Source organism: Ambystoma mexicanum, chromosome 2q, assembly GCF_040938575.1.
Source record: "Ambystoma mexicanum isolate Mex_15411 chromosome 2q, UKY_AmexF1_1, whole genome shotgun sequence".
Taxonomy (NCBI): Eukaryota; Metazoa; Chordata; class Amphibia; order Caudata; family Ambystomatidae; genus Ambystoma; species Ambystoma mexicanum.
This window is the reverse complement of record NC_090924.1, coordinates 1454941214-1454963145: the sequence shown is the minus strand read 5'-3', so window position 1 is coordinate 1454963145 and position 21932 is coordinate 1454941214.

Below are 21932 nucleotides of genomic sequence, written 5' to 3'. Positions count from 1 at the left end.
ACTGTCGTATAGAATGTAATCACTGTTCTGTTGCATTAGCAAGCTGCAGGAGCTCTCCTGTCGTAAAGAATGTAATCACTGTTCTGTTGCATTAGCAAGCTGCAGGAGCGTTCCTGCCGTATAGAATGTAATCCCTGTTCTGTGGCATTAGCTAGCTGCAGGAGCGCTCCTGTCGTACAGAATGTAACACCTGTTCCGTAGCATTAGACATTTGCAGGAGCGCTCCTGTCGTATAGAATGTAACCCCTGTTCTGTTGCATTAGCAAGCTGCAGGAGCGCTCCTGTCGTATAGAATGTAACCCCTGTTCTTTTGCATTAGCAAGCTGCAGGAGCGCTCCTGTCGTATAGAATGTAATCACTGTTCTGTTGCATTAGCAAGCTTCAGGAGCGCTCCTGTCGTATAGAATGTAATCACTGTTCTGTTACATTAGCAAGCTTCAGGAGCACTCCTGTCGTATAGAATGTAACCCATGTACTGTTGCATTAGCAAGCTGCAGGAGCGCCCCTGTCTTATAGCACTGTTCTGTTGCATTGGCAAGGTACAGGAGTGCTCCTGTCGTATAGAATGTAATCACTGTTCTGTTGCATTAGCAAGCTGCAGGATCAGCCCTGCCGTACAGAATGTAACCAGCCCTCTTCCCGTATATAATGTAACCCCTGTTCTGTTGCATTAGCAAGCTGCAGGAGCGCTACTGTCATATAAAATGTAACCCCTGTGCTGTGGCATTAGCAAGCTGCAGGAGCGCTCCTGTCGTACAGAATGTAACACCTGTTCCGTAGCATTAGACATTTGCAGGAGCGCTCCTGTCGTATAGAATGTAACCCCTGTTCTGTTGCATTAGCACGCTGCAGGAGAGCTACTGTCGTATAGAATGTAATCACTGTTCTGTTGCATTAGCAAGCTGCAGGAGCTCTCCTGTCGTATAGAATGTAATCACTGTTCTGTTGCATTAGCAAGCTGCAGGAGCGCTCTTGTCGTATCAAATGTAACCCCTGTTCTGTGGCATTAGCAAGCTGCAGGAGCGCCCCTGTCTTATAGCACTGTTCTGTTGCATTGGCAAGGTGCAGGAGTGCTCCTGTCGTATAGAATGTAATCACTGTTCTGTTGCATTAGCAAGCTGCAGGATCAGCCCTGCCGTACAGAATGTAACCAGCCCTCTTCCCGTATATAATGTAACCCCTGTTCTGTTGCATTAGCAAGCTGCAGGAGCGGTACTGTCATATAAAATGTAACCCCTGTGCTGTGGCATTAGCAAGCTGCAGGAGCGCTCTTGTCATATAGAATGTAACCCCTGTTCTGTGGCATTAGCAAGCTGCAGGAGGGCTCCTATCGTATAGAATGCAACACCTGTTCTGTGCCATTAGCAAGCTGCGGGAGTGCCCCTGTTGTATAGAATGTAATCACTGTTCTGTTACATTAGGAAGCTGCTGGAGCGCTCCTGTCGTATAGAATGTAACCCCAGTTCTGTTGCATTAGCAAGCTGCAGGAGTGCTCCTGTCGTATAGAATGTAATCACTGTTCCATTGCATTAGCAAGCTGCAGGATCGGCCCTGTCGTACAGAATGTAACCAGCCCTCTTCCCGTATAGAATGTAACCCCTGTTTTGTTGCATTAGCAAGCTGCAGGAGCGCTACTGTCATATAAAATGTAACCCCTGTGCTGTGGCATTAGCAAGCTGCCGGAGCGCTCTTGTCATATAGAATGTAACCCCTGTTCTGTGGCATTAGCAAGCTGCAGGAGGGCGCTTATCGTATAGAATGCCACACCTGTTCTGTGCCATTAGCAAGCTGCGGGAGCGCCCCTGTCGTATAGAATGTAATCACTGTTCTGTTACATTAGCAAGCTGCAGGAACGCTCCTGTCGAATAGAATGTAACCCCAGTTCTGTTGCATTAGCAAGCTGCAGGAGTGCTCCTGTCTTATAGAATGTAACCCCTGTTCTGTGGCATTAGCAAGCTGAAGGAGAGCTACTGTCGTATAGAATGCAGTTCCTGTTCTGTTGCATTAGCAAGCTGCAGGAGCGCTGCTGTTGTATAGAATGCAACCCCTGTTCTGTGGCATTAGCCAGCTGCAGGAGTGCTCCTGTCGTATAGAATGTAACCGCTGTTCTGTGGCATTAGCAAGCTGCAGGAGCGCTCCTGTCGTATAGAATGTAACACCTGTTCTGTGGCATTAGCAAGCTCCTGGAGCGCTCCTGTCGTATAGCACTGTTCTGTTGCATTAGCAAGCTGCAGGAGAGCTCCTGTCTTATAGAATGTAACCCCTGTTCTGTGGCATTAGCAAGCTGGAGGAGCGCTCCTGTCATATAGAATGGAACCCCTGTTCTGATGCATTAGCAAGCTGCAGGAGGGATCCTGTCATATAGAATGGAATCCCTGTTCTGTTGCATTAGCAAGCTGCAGGAGGGATCCTGTCATATAGAATGTAACCCCTGTTCTGTGGCATTAGCAAGCTGCAGGAGCGCTCCTGTTGTATAGAATGTAACTCCTGCAGGAGCACTCCTGTCATAATGAATGTAACCCCTGTTCTGGGGCATTAGCAAGCTGCAGGAGTGCTCCTGTCATATAGAATGCAACCCCTGTTCTGTGGCATTAGCCAGCTGCAGGAGCGCTCCTGTCGTACAGAATGTAACCCCTGTTCTGTGGCATTAGCAAGCTGCAGGAGCGCTCCTGTCGTATAGAATGCAACCCCTGCAGGAGCACTCCTGTCATATAGAATGTAAACCCTGTTCTGTGGCATTAGCAAGCTGCAGGAGCGCTCCTGTCGTATAGAATGTAATAACTGTTCTGTGGCATTAGCAAGCTGCAGGAGCGCTTCTGTCTTATAGAATGTAACCCCTGTTCTGTGGCATTAGCAAGCTGCAGGAGCTCTCCTGTCGTATAGAATGATACCCCTGTTCTGTTGCAATAGAAAGCTTCAGGAGCGCTCCAGTCGTATAGAATGTAACCCCTGTTCTGTTGCATTAGCAAGCTTCAGGAGCGCTCCTGTGGTATATAATTTAATCCCTGTTCTGTGGCATTAGCAAGCTGCAGGAGCGCTCCTGTGGTATAGAATGTAACCCCTGTTCTGTGGCATTAGCAAGCTGCAGGAGCGCTCCTGTCGTATAGAATGCAACCCCTGTTATGTGGCATTAGCAAGCTGCAGGAGCGCTCCTGTCGTATAGAATGAAACCCCTGTTCTGTGGCATTAGCAAGCTGCAGGAGCGCTCCAGTCGTATAGAATGCAACCCTTGTTCTGTTGCATTAGCAAGCTGCGGGAGCGCTCCTGTTGTATAGAATGTAACCCCTGCAAGAGCACTCCTGTCATATAGAATGTAACCCCTGTTCTGTGGCATTAGCAAGCTGCAGGAGCACTTCTGTCGTATAGAATGTAATGACTGTTCTGATGCATTAGCAAGCTGCCGGAGCGCTCCTGTCGTAAAGAATGTAATCACTGTTCTGTTGCATTAGCAAGCTGCAGGAGCTCTCCTGCCGTATAGAATGTAACCCCTGTTCTGTTGCATTAGCAAGCTGCAGGAGCGCTCCTGTCGTATAGAATGCAACCCCTGTTCTGTGGCATTAGCAAGCTGCAGGAGTGCTCCTGTCGTATAGAATGGAACCCCTGTTCTGTTGCATTAGCAAGATGCAGGAGCGCTCCTGTCGTATAGAATGCCACCCCTGTTCTAAGGCATTAGCAAGCTGCAGGAGCGCTCCTGTCGTATAGAATGCAACCCCTGTTCCGTTGCATTAGCAAGCTTCAGGAGCGCTCCTGTCGTATAGAACGTAAACCCTGTTCTGTGGCATTAGCAAGCTGCAGGAGCGCTCCTGTTGTATAGAATGTAACCCCTGCAAGAGCACTCCTGTCATATAGAATGTAACCCCTGTTCTGTGGCATTAGCAAGCTGCAGGAGCACTTCTGTCATATAGAATGCAATCACTGTTCTGTTGCATTAGCACGCTGCAGGAGAGCTACTGTCGTATAGAATGTAATCACTGTTCTGTTGCATTAGCAAGCTGCAGGAGCTCTCCTGTCGTAAAGAATGTAATCACTGTTCTGTTGCATTAGCAAGCTGCAGGAGCGTTCCTGCCGTATAGAATGTAATCCCTGTTCTGTGGCATTAGCTAGCTGCAGGAGCGCTCCTGTCGTACAGAATGTAACACCTGTTCCGTAGCATTAGAAATTTGCAGGAGCGCTCCTGTCGTATAGAATGTAACCCCTGTTCTGTTGCATTAGCAAGCTGCAGGAGCGCTCCTGTCGTATAGAATGTAACCCCTGTTCTTTTGCATTAGCAAGCTGCAGGAGCGCTCCTGTCGTATAGAATGTAATCACTGTTCTGTTGCATTAGCAAGCTTCAGGAGCGCTCCTGTCGTATAGAATGTAATCACTGTTCTGTTACATTAGCAAGCTTCAGGAGCACTCCTGTCGTATAGAATGTAACCCATGTACTGTTGCATTAGCAAGCTGCAGGAGAGCTACTGTTGTATAGAATGTAATCACTGTTCTGTTACATGAGCAAGCTTCAGGAGCGCTCCTGTCGTATAGAATGTAACCCCTGTTCTGTTGCATTAGCAAGCTGCAGGAGCGTTCCAGTCGTATATAATGTAATCACTGTTCTGTTGCATTAGCAAGCTTCAGGAGTGCTCCTGTCGTATAGAATGTAATCAATGTTCTATTACATTAGCAAGCTTCAGGAGCGCTGCTGTCGTATAGAATGTAACCCCTGTTTTGTTGCATTAGCAAGCTGCAGGAGCACTCCTGTTGTATAGAATAGAACCCCTGTTCTGTGGCATTAGCCAGCTGCAGGAGCGCTCCTGTTGTGTAGAATGTAACCACTGCAGGAGCACTCCTGTCATATAGAATGTAACCCCTGTTCTGTGGCATTAGCAAGCTACAGGAGCTCTTCTGTCGTATAGAATGTAATCACTGTTCTGTTGCATTAGCAAGCTGCAGGAGCACATCTGTCGTATAGAATGTAACCCCTGTTCTGTGGCATTAGGAAGCTGCAGGAGCGCTCCTGTCGTTTAGAATGGAACCCCTGTTCTGTTGCATTAGCAAGCTTCAGGAGTGCTCCTGTCGTATAGAATGCAACCCCTGTTCTGTTGCATTAGCAAGCTGCAGGAGTGCTCCTGTTGTATAGAATGCAAACCCTGTTCTGTGGCATTAGCTAGCTGGAGGAGCGCTCCTGTCGTATAGAATGTAACCCCTGTTCTGTGGCATTAGTAGCTTCAGGAGCGCTCCTGTCGTATAGAATGTAATCATTGTTCTGTTGCATTAGCAAGCTGCAGGAGCGCTCCTGTTGTATAGAATAGAACCCCTGTTCTGTGGCATTAGCCAGCTGCAGGAGCGCTCCTGTTGTGTAGAATGTAACCACTGCAGGAGCACTCCTGTCATATAGAATGTAACCCCTGTTCTGTGGCATTAGCAAGCTACAGGAGCTCTTCTGTCGTATAGAATGTAATCACTGTTCTGTTGCATTAGCAAGCTGCAGGAGCACATCTGTCGTATAGAATGTAACCCCTGTTCTGTGGCATTAGGAAGCTGCAGGAGCGCTCCTGTCGTTTAGAATGGAACCCCTGTTCTGTTGCATTAGCAAGCTTCAGGAGTGCTCCTGTCGTATAGAATGCAACCCCTGTTCTGTTGCATTAGCAAGCTGCAGGAGTGCTCCTGTTGTATAGAATGCAACCCCTGTTCTGTGGCATTAGCTAGCTGGAGGAGCGCTCCTGTCGTATAGAATGTAACCCCTGTTTTATGGCATTAGCAGCTTCAGGAGCGCTCCTGTCGTATAGAATGTAATCACTGTTCTGTTGCATTAGCAAGCTGCAGGAGCACTTCTGTCTTATAGAATGTAACCCCTGTTCTGTGGCATTAGCAAGCTGCAGGAGCGCTCCTGTCGTATAGAATGGAACCCCTGTTCTGTTGCATTAGCAAGCTTCAGGAGCGCTCCAGTCGTATAGAAGGTAATCCCTGTTCTGTGGCATTAGCAAGCTGCAGGAGCAACCCTGTCGTATAGAATGTAACCCCTGTTCTGTGGCATTAGCAAGCTGCAGGAGTGCTCCTGTCGTATAGAATGGAACCCCTGTTCTGTTGCATTAGCAAGATGCAGGAGCGCTCCTGTCGTATAGAATGCCACCCCTGTTCTAAGGCATTAGCAAGCTGCAGGAGCGCTCCTGTCGTCTAGAATGCAACCCCTGTTCTGTTGCATTAGCAAGCTTCAGGAGCGCTCCTGTCGTATAGAACGTAAACCCTGTTCTGTGGCATTAGCAAGCTGCAGGAGCGCTCCTGTTGTATAGAATGTAACCCCTGCAAGAGCACTCCTGTCATATAGAATGTAACCCCTGTTCTGTGGCATTAGCAAGCTGCAGGAGCACTTCTGTCATATAGAATGCAATCACTGTTCTGTTGCATTAGCACGCTGCAGGAGAGCTACTGTCGTATAGAATGTAATCACTGTTCTGTTGCATTAGCAAGCTGCAGGAGCTCTCCTGTCGTAAAGAATGTAATCACTGTTCTGTTGCATTAGCAAGCTGCAGGAGCGTTCCTGCCGTATAGAATGTAATCCCTGTTCTGTGGCATTAGCTAGCTGCAGGAGCGCTCCTGTCGTACAGAATGTAACACCTGTTCCGTAGCATTAGACATTTGCAGGAGCGCTCCTGTCGTATAGAATGTAACCCCTGTTCTGTTGCATTAGCAAGCTGCAGGAGCGCTCCTGTCGTATAGAATGTAACCCCTGTTCTTTTGCATTAGCAAGCTGCAGGAGCGCTCCTGTCGTATAGAATGTAATCACTGTTCTGTTGCATTAGCAAGCTTCAGGAGCGCTCCTGTCGTATAGAATGTAATCACTGTTCTGTTACATTAGCAAGCTTCAGGAGCACTCCTGTCGTATAGAATGTAACCCATGTACTGTTGCATTAGCAAGCTGCAGGAGCGCCCCTGTCTTATAGCACTGTTCTGTTGCATTGGCAAGGTACAGGAGTGCTCCTGTCGTATAGAATGTAATCACTGTTCTGTTGCATTAGCAAGCTGCAGGATCAGCCCTGCCGTACAGAATGTAACCAGCCCTCTTCCCGTATATAATGTAACCCCTGTTCTGTTGCATTAGCAAGCTGCAGGAGCGCTACTGTCATATAAAATGTAACCCCTGTGCTGTGGCATTAGCAAGCTGCAGGAGCGCTCCTGTCGTACAGAATGTAACACCTGTTCCGTAGCATTAGACATTTGCAGGAGCGCTCCTGTCGTATAGAATGTAACCCCTGTTCTGTTGCATTAGCACGCTGCAGGAGAGCTACTGTCGTATAGAATGTAATCACTGTTCTGTTGCATTAGCAAGCTGCAGGAGCTCTCCTGTCGTATAGAATGTAATCACTGTTCTGTTGCATTAGCAAGCTGCAGGAGCGCTCTTGTCGTATCAAATGTAACCCCTGTTCTGTGGCATTAGCAAGCTGCAGGAGCGCCCCTGTCTTATAGCACTGTTCTGTTGCATTGGCAAGGTGCAGGAGTGCTCCTGTCGTATAGAATGTAATCACTGTTCTGTTGCATTAGCAAGCTGCAGGATCAGCCCTGCCGTACAGAATGTAACCAGCCCTCTTCCCGTATATAATGTAACCCCTGTTCTGTTGCATTAGCAAGCTGCAGGAGCGGTACTGTCATATAAAATGTAACCCCTGTGCTGTGGCATTAGCAAGCTGCAGGAGCGCTCTTGTCATATAGAATGTAACCCCTGTTCTGTGGCATTAGCAAGCTGCAGGAGGGCTCCTATCGTATAGAATGCAACACCTGTTCTGTGCCATTAGCAAGCTGCGGGAGTGCCCCTGTTGTATAGAATGTAATCACTGTTCTGTTACATTAGGAAGCTGCTGGAGCGCTCCTGTCGTATAGAATGTAACCCCAGTTCTGTTGCATTAGCAAGCTGCAGGAGTGCTCCTGTCGTATAGAATGTAATCACTGTTCCATTGCATTAGCAAGCTGCAGGATCGGCCCTGTCGTACAGAATGTAACCAGCCCTCTTCCCGTATAGAATGTAACCCCTGTTTTGTTGCATTAGCAAGCTGCAGGAGCGCTACTGTCATATAAAATGTAACCCCTGTGCTGTGGCATTAGCAAGCTGCCGGAGCGCTCTTGTCATATAGAATGTAACCCCTGTTCTGTGGCATTAGCAAGCTGCAGGAGGGCGCTTATCGTATAGAATGCCACACCTGTTCTGTGCCATTAGCAAGCTGCGGGAGCGCCCCTGTCGTATAGAATGTAATCACTGTTCTGTTACATTAGCAAGCTGCAAGAACGCTCCTGTCGAATAGAATGTAACCCCAGTTCTGTTGCATTAGCAAGCTGCAGGAGTGCTCCTGTCTTATAGAATGTAACCCCTGTTCTGTGGCATTAGCAAGCTGAAGGAGAGCTACTGTCGTATAGAATGCAGTTCCTGTTCTGTTGCATTAGCAAGCTGCAGGAGCGCTGCTGTTGTATAGAATGCAACCCCTGTTCTGTGGCATTAGCCAGCTGCAGGAGTGCTCCTGTCGTATAGAATGTAACCGCTGTTCTGTGGCATTAGCAAGCTGCAGGAGCGCTCCTGTCGTATAGAATGTAACACCTGTTCTGTGGCATTAGCAAGCTGCTGGAGCGCTCCTGTCGTATAGCACTGTTCTGTTGCATTAGCAAGCTGCAGGAGAGCTCCTGTCTTATAGAATGTAACCCCTGTTCTGTGGCATTAGCAAGCTGGAGGAGCGCTCCTGTCATATAGAATGGAACCCCTGTTCTGATGCATTAGCAAGCTGCAGGAGGGATCCTGTCATATAGAATGGAATCCCTGTTCTGTTGCATTAGCAAGCTGCAGGAGGGATCCTGTCATATAGAATGTAACCCCTGTTCTGTGGCATTAGCAAGCTGCAGGAGCGCTCCTGTTGTATAGAATGTAACTCCTGCAGGAGCACTCCTGTCATAATGAATGTAACCCCTGTTCTGGGGCATTAGCAAGCTGCAGGAGTGCTCCTGTCATATAGAATGCAACCCCTGTTCTGTGGCATTAGCCAGCTGCAGGAGCGCTCCTGTCGTACAGAATGTAACCCCTGTTCTGTGGCATTAGCAAGCTGCAGGAGCGCTCCTGTCGTATAGAATGCAACCCCTGCAGGAGCACTCCTGTCATATAGAATGTAAACCCTGTTCTGTGGCATTAGCAAGCTGCAGGAGCGCTCCTGTCGTATAGAATGTAATAACTGTTCTGTGGCATTAGCAAGCTGCAGGAGCGCTTCTGTCTTATAGAATGTAACCCCTGTTCTGTGGCATTAGCAAGCTGCAGGAGCGCTCCTGTCGTATAGAATGATACCCCTGTTCTGTTGCATTAGCAAGCTTCAGGAGCGCTCCTGTGGTATATAATTTAATCCCTGTTCTGTGGCATTAGCAAGCTGCAGGAGCGCTCCTGTGGTATAGAATGTAACCCCTGTTCTGTGGCATTAGCAAGCTGCAGGAGCGCTCCTGTCGTATAGAATGCAACCCCTGTTATGTGGCATTAGCAAGCTGCAGGAGCGCTCCTGTCGTATAGAATGAAACCCCTGTTCTGTGGCATTAGCAAGCTGCAGGAGCGCTCCAGTCGTATAGAATGCAACCCTTGTTCTGTTGCATTAGCAAGCTGCGGGAGCGCTCCTGTTGTATAGAATGTAACCCCTGCAAGAGCACTCCTGTCATATAGAATGTAACCCCTGTTCTGTGGCATTAGCAAGCTGCAGGAGCACTTCTGTCGTATAGAATGTAATGACTGTTCTGATGCATTAGCAAGCTGCCGGAGCGCTCCTGTCGTAAAGAATGTAATCACTGTTCTGTTGCATTAGCAAGCTGCAGGAGCTCTCCTGCCGTATAGAATGTAACCCCTGTTCTGTTGCATTAGCAAGCTGCAGGAGCGCTCCTGTCGTATAGAATGCAACCCCTGTTCTGTGGCATTAGCAAGCTGCAGGAGTGCTCCTGTCGTATAGAATGGAACCCCTGTTCTGTTGCATTAGCAAGATGCAGGAGCGCTCCTGTCGTATAGAATGCCACCCCTGTTCTAAGGCATTAGCAAGCTGCAGGAGCGCTCCTGTCGTATAGAATGCAACCCCTGTTCCGTTGCATTAGCAAGCTTCAGGAGCGCTCCTGTCGTATAGAACGTAAACCCTGTTCTGTGGCATTAGCAAGCTGCAGGAGCGCTCCTGTTGTATAGAATGTAACCCCTGCAAGAGCACTCCTGTCATATAGAATGTAACCCCTGTTCTGTGGCATTAGCAAGCTGCAGGAGCACTTCTGTCATATAGAATGCAATCACTGTTCTGTTGCATTAGCACGCTGCAGGAGAGCTACTGTCGTATAGAATGTAATCACTGTTCTGTTGCATTAGCAAGCTGCAGGAGCTCTCCTGTCGTAAAGAATGTAATCACTGTTCTGTTGCATTAGCAAGCTGCAGGAGCGTTCCTGCCGTATAGAATGTAATCCCTGTTCTGTGGCATTAGCTAGCTGCAGGAGCGCTCCTGTCGTACAGAATGTAACACCTGTTCCGTAGCATTAGAAATTTGCAGGAGCGCTCCTGTCGTATAGAATGTAACCCCTGTTCTGTTGCATTAGCAAGCTGCAGGAGCGCTCCTGTCGTATAGAATGTAACCCCTGTTCTTTTGCATTAGCAAGCTGCAGGAGCGCTCCTGTCGTATAGAATGTAATCACTGTTCTGTTGCATTAGCAAGCTTCAGGAGCGCTCCTGTCGTATAGAATGTAATCACTGTTCTGTTACATTAGCAAGCTTCAGGAGCACTCCTGTCGTATAGAATGTAACCCATGTACTGTTGCATTAGCAAGCTGCAGGAGAGCTACTGTTGTATAGAATGTAATCACTGTTCTGTTACATGAGCAAGCTTCAGGAGCGCTCCTGTCGTATAGAATGTAACCCCTGTTCTGTTGCATTAGCAAGCTGCAGGAGCGTTCCAGTCGTATATAATGTAATCACTGTTCTGTTGCATTAGCAAGCTTCAGGAGTGCTCCTGTCGTATAGAATGTAATCAATGTTCTATTACATTAGCAAGCTTCAGGAGCGCTGCTGTCGTATAGAATGTAACCCCTGTTTTGTTGCATTAGCAAGCTGCAGGAGCACTCCTGTTGTATAGAATAGAACCCCTGTTCTGTGGCATTAGCCAGCTGCAGGAGCGCTCCTGTTGTGTAGAATGTAACCACTGCAGGAGCACTCCTGTCATATAGAATGTAACCCCTGTTCTGTGGCATTAGCAAGCTACAGGAGCTCTTCTGTCGTATAGAATGTAATCACTGTTCTGTTGCATTAGCAAGCTGCAGGAGCACATCTGTCGTATAGAATGTAACCCCTGTTCTGTGGCATTAGGAAGCTGCAGGAGCGCTCCTGTCGTTTAGAATGGAACCCCTCTTCTGTTGCATTAGCAAGCTTCAGGAGTGCTCCTGTCGTATAGAATGCAACCCCTGTTCTGTTGCATTAGCAAGCTGCAGGAGTGCTCCTGTTGTATAGAATGCAAACCCTGTTCTGTGGCATTAGCTAGCTGGAGGAGCGCTCCTGTCGTATAGAATGTAACCCCTGTTCTGTGGCATTAGTAGCTTCAGGAGCGCTCCTGTCGTATAGAATGTAATCATTGTTCTGTTGCATTAGCAAGCTGCAGGAGCGCTCCTGTTGTATAGAATAGAACCCCTGTTCTGTGGCATTAGCCAGCTGCAGGAGCGCTCCTGTTGTGTAGAATGTAACCACTGCAGGAGCACTCCTGTCATATAGAATGTAACCCCTGTTCTGTGGCATTAGCAAGCTACAGGAGCTCTTCTGTCGTATAGAATGTAATCACTGTTCTGTTGCATTAGCAAGCTGCAGGAGCACATCTGTCGTATAGAATGTAACCCCTGTTCTGTGGCATTAGGAAGCTGCAGGAGCGCTCCTGTCGTTTAGAATGGAACCCCTGTTCTGTTGCATTAGCAAGCTTCAGGAGTGCTCCTGTCGTATAGAATGCAACCCCTGTTCTGTTGCATTAGCAAGCTGCAGGAGTGCTCCTGTTGTATAGAATGCAACCCCTGTTCTGTGGCATTAGCTAGCTGGAGGAGCGCTCCTGTCGTATAGAATGTAACCCCTGTTTTATGGCATTAGCAGCTTCAGGAGCGCTCCTGTCGTATAGAATGTAATCACTGTTCTGTTGCATTAGCAAGCTGCAGGAGCACTTCTGTCTTATAGAATGTAACCCCTGTTCTGTGGCATTAGCAAGCTGCAGGAGCGCTCCTGTCGTATAGAATGGAACCCCTGTTCTGTTGCATTAGCAAGCTTCAGGAGCGCTCCAGTCGTATAGAAGGTAATCCCTGTTCTGTGGCATTAGCAAGCTGCAGGAGCAACCCTGTCGTATAGAATGTAACCCCTGTTCTGTGGTATTAGCAAGCTGCAGGAGCACTCCTGTCGTATAGAATTCAACCCCTGTTCTGTTGCATTAGCAAGCTGCAGGAGGGCTCCTGTCGTATAGAATGGAACCCCTGTTCTGTTGCATTAGCAAGCTTCAGGAGCGCTCCTGTCGTATAGGATGTATGCCCTGTTCTGTGGCATTAGCAAGCTGCAGGAGCGCTCCTGTTGTATAGAATGTAACCCCTGCAGGAGCACTCCTGTCATATAGAATGTAACCCCTGTTCTGGGGCATTAGCAAGCTGCAGGAGTGCTCCTGTCATATAGAATGGAAACCCTGTTCTGTTGCATTAGCATGCTTCAGTAGCACTCCTGTCGTTTAGAATGCAACCGCTGTTCTGTTGCATTAGCAAGCTGCAGGAGCGCTCCTGTTGTATAGAATGCAACCCCTGTTCTGTGGCATTAGCCAGCTGCAGGAGCGCTCCTGTCGTACAGAATGTAACCCCTGTTCTGTGGCATTAGCAAGCTGCAGGAGCGCTCCAGTCGTATAGAATGCAACCCCTGCAGGAGCACTCCTGTCATATAGAATGTAAACCCTGTTCTGTTGCATTAGCAAGCTGCAGGAGCACTTCTGTCTTATAGAATGTAACCCCTGTTCTGTGGCATTAGCAAGCTGCAGGAGCGCTTCAGTCATATAGAATGTAAACCCTGTTCTGTGGCATTAGCAAGCTGCAGGAGCGCTCCTGTCGTATAGAATGTAACCCCTGTTCTGTGGCATTAGCAAGCCGCAGGAGTGCTCCTGTCATATAGAATGCAACCCCTGTTCTGTGGCATTAGCCCGCTGCAGGAGTGCTCCTGTCGTATAGAATGCAACCCCTGTTCTGTGGCATTAGCAAGCTGAAGGAGCGCTCCTGTCGTATAGAATGCAACCCCTGTTCTGTGGCATTAGCCAGCTGCAGGAGCGCTCCTGTCGTACAGAATGTAACCCCTGTTCTGTGGCATCAGCAAGCTGCAGGAGCGCTCCTGTCGTATAGAATGCAACACCTGCAGGAGCACTCCTGTCATATAGAATGTAAACCCTGTTCTGTGGCATTAGCAAGCTGCAGGAGCGCTCCTGTCGTATAGAATGTAATCACTGTTCTGTTGCATTAGCAAGCTGCAGGAGCACTTCTGTCTTATAGAATGTAACCCCTGTTCTGTGGCATTTGCAAGCTGCAGGAGCGCTCCTGTCGTATAGAATGGAACCCCTGTTCTGTTGCGTTAGCAAGCTTCAGGAGCGCTGCAGTCATATAGAATGTAACCCCTGTTCTGTGGCATTAGCAAGCTGCAGGAGCGCTCCTGTCGTATAGAATGTAACCCCTGTTCTGTGGCATTAGCAAGCCGCTGGAGCGCTCCTGTCATATAGAATGCAACCCCTGTTCTGTGGCATTAGCCAGCTGCAGGAGCGCTCCTGTCATATAGAATGCAACCCCTGTTCTGTGGCATTAGCAAGCTGAAGGAGCGCTCCTGTCGTATAGAATGGAACCCCTGTTCTGTTGCATTAGCAAGCTGCAGGAGCGCTCCTGTCGTATAGAATGCAACCCCTGTTCTGTGGCATTAGCAAGCTGCAGGAGCGCTCCTGTCGTATAGAATGTAATCACTGTTCTGTTACATTAGCAAGCTGCAGGAGCGCTCCTGTCGTATAGAATGTAACCCCAGTTCTGTTGCATTAGCAAGCTGCAGGAGTGCTCCTGTCGTATAGAATGCAACTCCTGTTCTGTTGCATTAGCAAGCTGCAGGAGCGCTCCTGTTGTATAGAATGCAACCCCTGTTCTGTGGCATTAGCCAGCTGCAGGAGCGCTCCTGTCGTTTAGCATTGTTCTGTTGCATTAGCAAGCTGCAGGAGAGCTCCTGTCGTATAGAATGTAACCCTAGTTCTGTTGCATTAGCAAGCTGCAGGAGTGCTCCTGTCTTATAGAATGTAACCTCTGTTCTGTGGCATTAGCAAGCTGCAGGAGGGCTCCTGTCGTATAGAATTCAACCCCTGTTCTGTTGCATTAGCAAGCTGCAGGAGGGCTCCTGTCGTATAGAATGGAACCCCTGTTCTGTTGCATTAGCAAGCTTCAGGAGCGCTCCTGTCGTATAGAATGTATCCCCTGTTCTGTGGCATTAGCAAGCTGCAGGAGTGCTCCTGTTGTATAGAATGTAACCCCTGCAGGAGCGCTCCTGTCGTATAGAATTCAACCCCTGTTCTGTTGCTTTAGCAAGCTGCAGGAGTGCTCCTGTCTTATAGAATGTAACCCCTGTTCTGTGGCATTAGCAAGCTGCTGGAGGGCTCCTGTCGTATAGAATGGAACCCCTGTTCTGTTGCATTAGCGAGCTTCAGGAGCGCTCCTGTCGCATAGAATGTATCCCCTGTTCTGTGGCATTAGCAAGCTTCAGTAGCACTCCTGTCGTTTAGAATGCAACCGCTGTTCTGTTGCATTAGCAAGCTGCAGGAGCGCTCCTGTTGTATAGAATGCAACCCCTGTTCTGTGGCATTAGCCAGCTGCAGGAGCGCTCCTGTCGTACAGAATGTAACCCCTGTTCTGTGGCATTAGCAAGCTGCAGGAGCGCTCCAGTCGTATAGAATGCAACCCCTGCAGGAGCACTCCTGTCATATAGAATGTAAACCCTGTTCTGTTGCATTAGCAAGCTGCAGGAGCACTTCTGTCTTATAGAATGTAACCCCTGTTCTGTGGCATTAGCAAGCTGCAGGAGCGCTTCAGTCATATAGAATGTAAACCCTGTTCTGTGGCATTAGCAAGCTGCAGGAGCGCTCCTGTCGTATAGAATGTAACCCCTGTTCTGTGGCATTAGCAAGCCGCAGGAGTGCTCCTGTCATATAGAATGCAACCCCTGTTCTGTGGCATTAGCCCGCTGCAGGAGTGCTCCTGTCGTATAGAATGCAACCCCTGTTCTGTGGCATTAGCAAGCTGAAGGAGCGCTCCTGTCGTATAGAATGCAACCCCTGTTCTGTGGCATTAGCCAGCTGCAGGAGCGCTCCTGTCGTACAGAATGTAACCCCTGTTCTGTGGCATCAGCAAGCTGCAGGAGCGCTCCTGTCGTATAGAATGCAACACCTGCAGGAGCACTCCTGTCATATAGAATGTAAACCCTGTTCTGTGGCATTAGCAAGCTGCAGGGGCGCTCCTGTCGTATAGAATGTAATCACTGTTCTGTTGCATTAGCAAGCTGCAGGAGCACTTCTGTCTTATAGAATGTAACCCCTGTTCTGTGGCATTAGCAAGCTGCAGGAGCGCTCCTGTCGTATAGAATGGAACCCCTGTTCTGTTGCGTTAGCAAGCTTCAGGAGCGCTGCAGTCATATAGAATGTAACCCCTGTTCTGTGGCATTAGCAAGCTGCAGGAGCGCTCCTGTCGTATAGAATGTAACCCCTGTTCTGTGGCATTAGCAAGCCGCTGGAGCGCTCCTGTCATATAGAATGCAACCCCTGTTCTGTGGCATTAGCCAGCTGCAGGAGCGCTCCTGTCATATAGAATGCAACCCCTGTTCTGTGGCATTAGCAAGCTGAAGGAGCGCTCCTGTCGTATAGAATGGAACCCCTGTTCTGTTGCATTAGCAAGCTGCAGGAGCGCTCCTGTCGTATATAATGCAACCCCTGTTCTGTGGCATTAGCAAGCTGCAGGAGCGCTCCTGTCGTATAGAATGTAATCACTGTTCTGTTACATTAGCAAGCTGCAGGAGCGCTCCTGTCGTATAGAATGTAACCCCAGTTCTGTTGCATTAGCAAGCTGCAGGAGTGCTCCTGTCGTATAGAATGCAACTCCTGTTCTGTTGCATTAGCAAGCTGCAGGAGCGCTCCTGTTGTATAGAATGCAACCCCTGTTCTGTGGCATTAGCCAGCTGCAGGAGCGCTCCTGTCGTTTAGCATTGTTCTGTTGCATTAGCAAGCTGCAGGAGAGCTCCTGTCGTATAGAATGTAACCCTAGTTCTGTTGCATTAGCAAGCTGCAGGAGTGCTCCTGTCTTATAGAATGTAACCTCTGTTCTGTGGCATTAGCAAGCTGCAGGAGGGCTCCTGTCGTATAGAATTCAACCCCTGTTCTGTTGCATTAGCAAGCTGCAGGAGGGCTCCTGTCGTATAGAATGGAACCCCTGTTCTGTTGCTTTAGCAAGCTGCAGGAGTGCTCCTGTCTTATAGAATGTAACCCCTGTTCTGTGGCATTAGCAAGCTGCTGGAGGGCTCCTGTCGTATAGAATGGAACCCCTGTTCTGTTGCATTAGCGAGCTTCAGGAGCGCTCCTGTCGCATAGAATGTATCCCCTGTTCTGTGGCATTAGCAAGCAGCAGGAGCACTCCTGTCGTATAGAATGCAACCCCTGCAGGAGCACTCCTGTCATATAGAATGTAAACCCTGTTCTGTGGCATTAGCCAGCTGCAGGAGCGCTCCTGTCATATAGAACGTAAACCCTGTTCTGTGGCATTAGCAAGCTGCAGGAGCGCTCCTGTCATATAGAATGCAACCCCTGTTCTGTTGCATTAGCAAGCTGCAGGAGCGCTCCTGCCATACAGAATGTAACCCCTGTTCTGTGGCATTAGCAAGCTGCAGGAGCGCTCCTGTCGTATAGAATGCAACCCCATGCAGGAGCACTCCTGTCATATAGAATGTAAACCCTGTTCTGTGGCAATAGCCAGCTGCCGGAGCGTTCCTTTCGTATAGAACGTAAACCATGTTGGGTGGCATTAGCAAGCTGCAGGAGCACTCCTGTTGTATAGAATGTAACCCCTGCAGGAGCACTCCTGTCATATAGAATGTAATCCCTGTTCTGTTGCATTAGCAAGCTGCATGAGCACTTCTGTCATATAGAATGCAATCACTGTTCTGTTGCATTAGCACGCTGCAGGAGAGCTACTGTCGTATAGAATGTAATCACTGTTCTGTTGCATAAGCAAGCTGCAGGAGCTCTCCTGTCGTATAGAATGTAATCACTGTTCTGTTGCATTAGCAAGCTGCAGGAGCGTTCCTGTCGTATAGAATGTAACCCCTGTTCTGTGGCATTAGCTAGCTGCAGGAGCGCTCCTGTCGTACAGAATGTAACACCTGTTCTGTGGCATTAGACAGCTGCAGGAGCGCTCCTGTCGTATAGAATGTAACCCCTGTTCTGTTGCATTAGCAAGCTGCAGGAGCGCTCCTGTCGTATAGAATGTAACCCCTGTTCTTTTGCATTAGCAAGCTGCAGGAGCTCTCCTGTCGTATAGAATGTAATCACTGTTCTGTTGCATTAGCAAGCTGCAGGAGCTCTCCTGTCGTATAGAATGTAATCACTGTTCTGTTGCATTAGCAAGCTGCAGGAGCGTTCCTGTCGTATAGAATGTAACCCCTGTTCTGTGGCATTAGCTAGCTGCAGGAGCGCTCCTGTCGTACAGAATGTAACACCTGTTCTGTGGTATTAGACAGCTGCAGGAGCGCTCCTATCTTATAGAATGTAACCCCTGTTCTGTTACATTAGGAAGCTGCAGGAGCGCTCCTGTCGTATAGAATGTAACCCCTGTTCTTTTGCATTAGCAAGCTGCAGGAGCGCTCCTGTCGTATAGAATGTAATCACTGTTCTGTTGCATTAGCAAGCTTCATGAGCGCTCCTGTCGTATAGAATGTAATCACTGTTCTGTTACATTAGCAAGCTTCAGGAACACTCCTGTCGTATAGAATGTAGCCCATGTTCTGTTGCATTAGCAAGCTGCAGGAGAGCTACTGTTGTATAGAATGTAATCACTGTTCTGTTACATTAGCAAGCTTCAGGAGCGCTCCTGTCGTATAGAATGTAACCCCTGTTCTGTTGCATTAGCAAGCTGCAGGAGCGCTCCAGTCGTATAGAATGTAATCACTGTTCTGTTGCAGTAGAAAGCTTCAGGAGTGCTCCTGTCATATAGAATGTAATCAATGTTCTGTTACATTAGCAAGCTTCAGGAGCGCTCCTGTCGTATAGAATGTAACCCCTGTTTTGTTGCATTAGCAAGCTGCAGGAGCACTCCTGTTGTATAGAATGTAACCCCTGCAGGAGCACTCCTGTCATATAGAATGTAACCCCTGTTCTGTGGCATTAGCAAGCTGCAGGAGCGCTCCTGTCGTATAGAATAGAACCCCTGTCTGTGGCATTAGCCAGCTGCAGGAGCGCTCCTGTTGTATAGAATGTAACCCCTGCAGGAGCACTCCTGTCATATAGAATGTAACCCCTGTGCTGTGGCATTAGCAAGCTGCAGGAGCTCTTCTGTCGTATAGAATGTAATCACTGTTCTGTTGCATTAGCAAGCTGCAGGAGCACTTCTGTCGTATAGAATGTAACCCCTGTTCTGTGGCATTAGCAAGCTGCAGGAGCGCTCCTGTCGTTTAGAATGGAACCCCTGTTCTGTTGCATTAGCAAGCTTCAGGAGCGCTCCTGTCGTATAGAATGCAACCCCTGTTCTGTTGCATTAGCAAGTTGCAGGAGCGCTCCTGTTGTATAGAATGCAACCCCTGTTCTGTGGCATTAGCTAGCTGGAGGAGCGCTCCTGTCGTATAGAATGTAACCCCTGTTCTGTGGCATTAGCAAGCTTCAGGAGCGCTCCTGTCGTATAGAATGTAATCACTGTTCTGTTGCATTAGCAAGCTGCAGGAGCACTTCTGTCTTATAGAATGTAACCCCTGTTCTGTGGCATTAGCAAGCTGCAGGAGCGCTCCTGTCGTATAGAATGGAACCCCTGTTCTGTTGCATTAGCAAGCTTCAGGAGCGCTCCAGTTGTATAGAAGGTAACCCCTGTTCTGTGGCATTAGCAAGCTGCAGGAGCGCTCCTGTCGTATAGAATGTAACCACTGTTCTGTGGCATTAGCCAGCTGCAGGAGCGCTCCTGTCGTACAGAATGTAACCCCTGTTCTGTGGCATTAGCCAGCTGCAGGAGCGCTCCTTTCGTATAGAATGCAAACCCTGTTCTGTGGCATTAGCAAGCTGCAGGAGCACTCCTGTCGTATAGAATGTAATCACTGTTCTGTTACATTAGCAAGCTGCAGGAGCGCTCCTGTCGTATAGAATGTAACCCCAGTTCTGTTGCATTAGCAAGCTGCAGGAGTGCTCCTGTCTTATAGAATGTAACCCCTGTGCTGTGGCATTAGCAAGCTGAAGGAGAGCTACTGTCGTATAGAATGCAACTCCTGTTCTGTTGTATTAGCAAGCTGCAGGAGCGCTCCTGTTGTATAGAATGCAACCCATGTTCTGTGGCATTAGCCAGCTGCAGCAGCGCTCCTGTCGTATAGAATGTAACCCCTGTTCTGTGGCATTAGCAAGCTGCAGGAGCGCTCCTGTCATATCGAATGTAACACCTGTTATGTGGCATTAGCAAGCTGCAGGAGCGCTCCTGTCGTATAGCATTGTTCTGTTGCATTAGCAAGCTGCAGGAGAGCTCCTGTCGTATAGAATGTAACCCTAGTTCTGTTGCATTAGCAAGCTGCAGGAGTGCTCCTGTCTTATAGAATGTAACCCCTGTTCTGTGGCATTAGCAAGCTGCAGGAGCGCTCCTGTCGTATAGAATTCAACCCCTGTTCTGTTGCATTAGCAAGCTGCAGGAGCGCTCCTGTTGTATAGAATGTAACCCCTGCTCTGGGGCATTAGCAAGCTGCAGGAGCGCTCCTGTCATATAGAATGGAACCCCTGTTCTGTTGCATCAGCAAGCTTCAGGAGCGCTCCTGTCGTATAGAATGCAACCGCTGTTCTGTTGCATTAGCAAGCTGCAGGAGCGCTCCTGTTGTATAGAATGCAACCCCTGTTCTGTGGCATTAGCCAGCTGCAGGAGCGCTCCTGTCGTACAGAATGTAACCCCTGTTCTGTGGCATTAGCAAGCTGCAGGAGCGCTCCTGTCGTATAGAATGCAACCCCTGCAGGAGCACTCCTGTCATATAGAATGTAAACCCTGTTCTGTTGCATTAGCAAGCTGCAGGAGCGCTCCTGTCGTATAGAATGTAATCACTGTTCTGTTACATTAGCAAGCTGCAGGAGCACTTCTATCTTATAGAATGTAACCCCTGTTCTGTGGCATTAGCAAGCTGCAGGAGCGCTCCTGTCATATAGAATGGAACCCCTGTTCTATTGCATTAGCAAGCTTCAGGAGCGCTCCAGTCATATAGAATGTAACCCCTGTTCTGTGGCATTAGCAAGCTGCAGGAGAGCTCCTGTCGTATAGAATGTAACCCCTGTTCTGTGGCATTAGCAAGCCGCACAAGCGCTCCTGTCATATAGAATGCAACCCCTGTTCTGTGGCATTAGCCAGCTGCGGGAGCGCTCCTGTCGTATAGCATTGTTCTGTTGCATTAGCAAGCTTCAGTAGAGCTCCTGTCGTATAGAATGTAACCCTAGTTCTGTTGCATTAGCAAGCTGCAGGAGTGCTCCTGTCTTATAGAATGTAACCCCTGTTCTGTGGCATTAGCAAGCTGCAGGAGTGCTCCTGTGGTATAGAATGCAACCCCTGTTCTGTGGCATTAGCAAGCTGAAGGAGCGCTCCTGTCGTATAGAATGCAACCCCTGTTCTGTGGCATTAGCCAGCTGCAGGAGCGCTCCTGTCGTACAGAATGTAACCCCTGTTCTGTGGCATCAGCAAGCTGCAGGATCGCTCCTGTCGTATAGAATGCAACCCCTGCAGGAGCACTCCTGTCATATAGAATGTAAACCCTGTTCCGTGGCATTAGCAAGCTGCAGGAGCGCTCCTGTCGTATAGAATGTTACCCCTGTTCTGTGGCATTAGCAAGCTGCAGGAGCGCTCCTGTCGTATAGAATGCAACCCCTGTTCTGTGGCATTAGCCAGCTGCAGGAGCGCTCCTGTCGTATAGAATGCAAACCCCTGTTCTGTGGCATTAGCAAGCTGCAGGAGCGCTCCTGTCGTATAGAATGCAACCCCTGTTCTGTGGCATTAGCAAGCTGCAGGAGCACTCCTGTCGTATAGAATGTAATCACTGTTCTGTTACATTAGCAAGCTGCAGGAGCGCTCCTGTCGTATAGAATGTAACCCCAGTTCTGTTGCATTAGCAAGCTGCAGGAGTGCTCCTGTCTTATAGAATGTAACCCCTGTGCTGTGGCATTAGCAAGCTGAAGGAGAGCTACTGTCGTATAGAATGCAACTCCTGTTCTGTTGCATTAGCAAGCTGCAGGAGCGCTCCTGTTGTATAGAATGCAACCCCTGTTCTGTGGCATTAGCCAGCTGCAGGAGCGCTCCTGTCGTAGAGAATGTAACCCCTGTTCTGTGGCATTAGCAAGCTGCAGGAGCGCTCCTGTCGTATAGAATGTAACACCTGTTCTGTGGCATTAGCAAGCTGCAGGAGCACTCCTGTCGTATAGCATTGTTCTGTTGCATTAGCAAGCTGCAGGAGAGCTCCTGTCGTATAGAATGTAACCCTAGTTCTGTTGCATTAGCAAGCTGCAGGAGCACTCCTGTCATATAGAATGTAACCCCTGTTCTGTGGCATTAGCAAGCTGCAGGAGCGCTCCTGTCGTATAGAATAGAACCCCTGTCTGTGGCATTAGCCAGCTGCAGGAGCGCTCCTGTTGTATAGAATGTAACCCCTGCAGGAGCACTCCTGTCATATAGAATGTAACCCCTGTGCT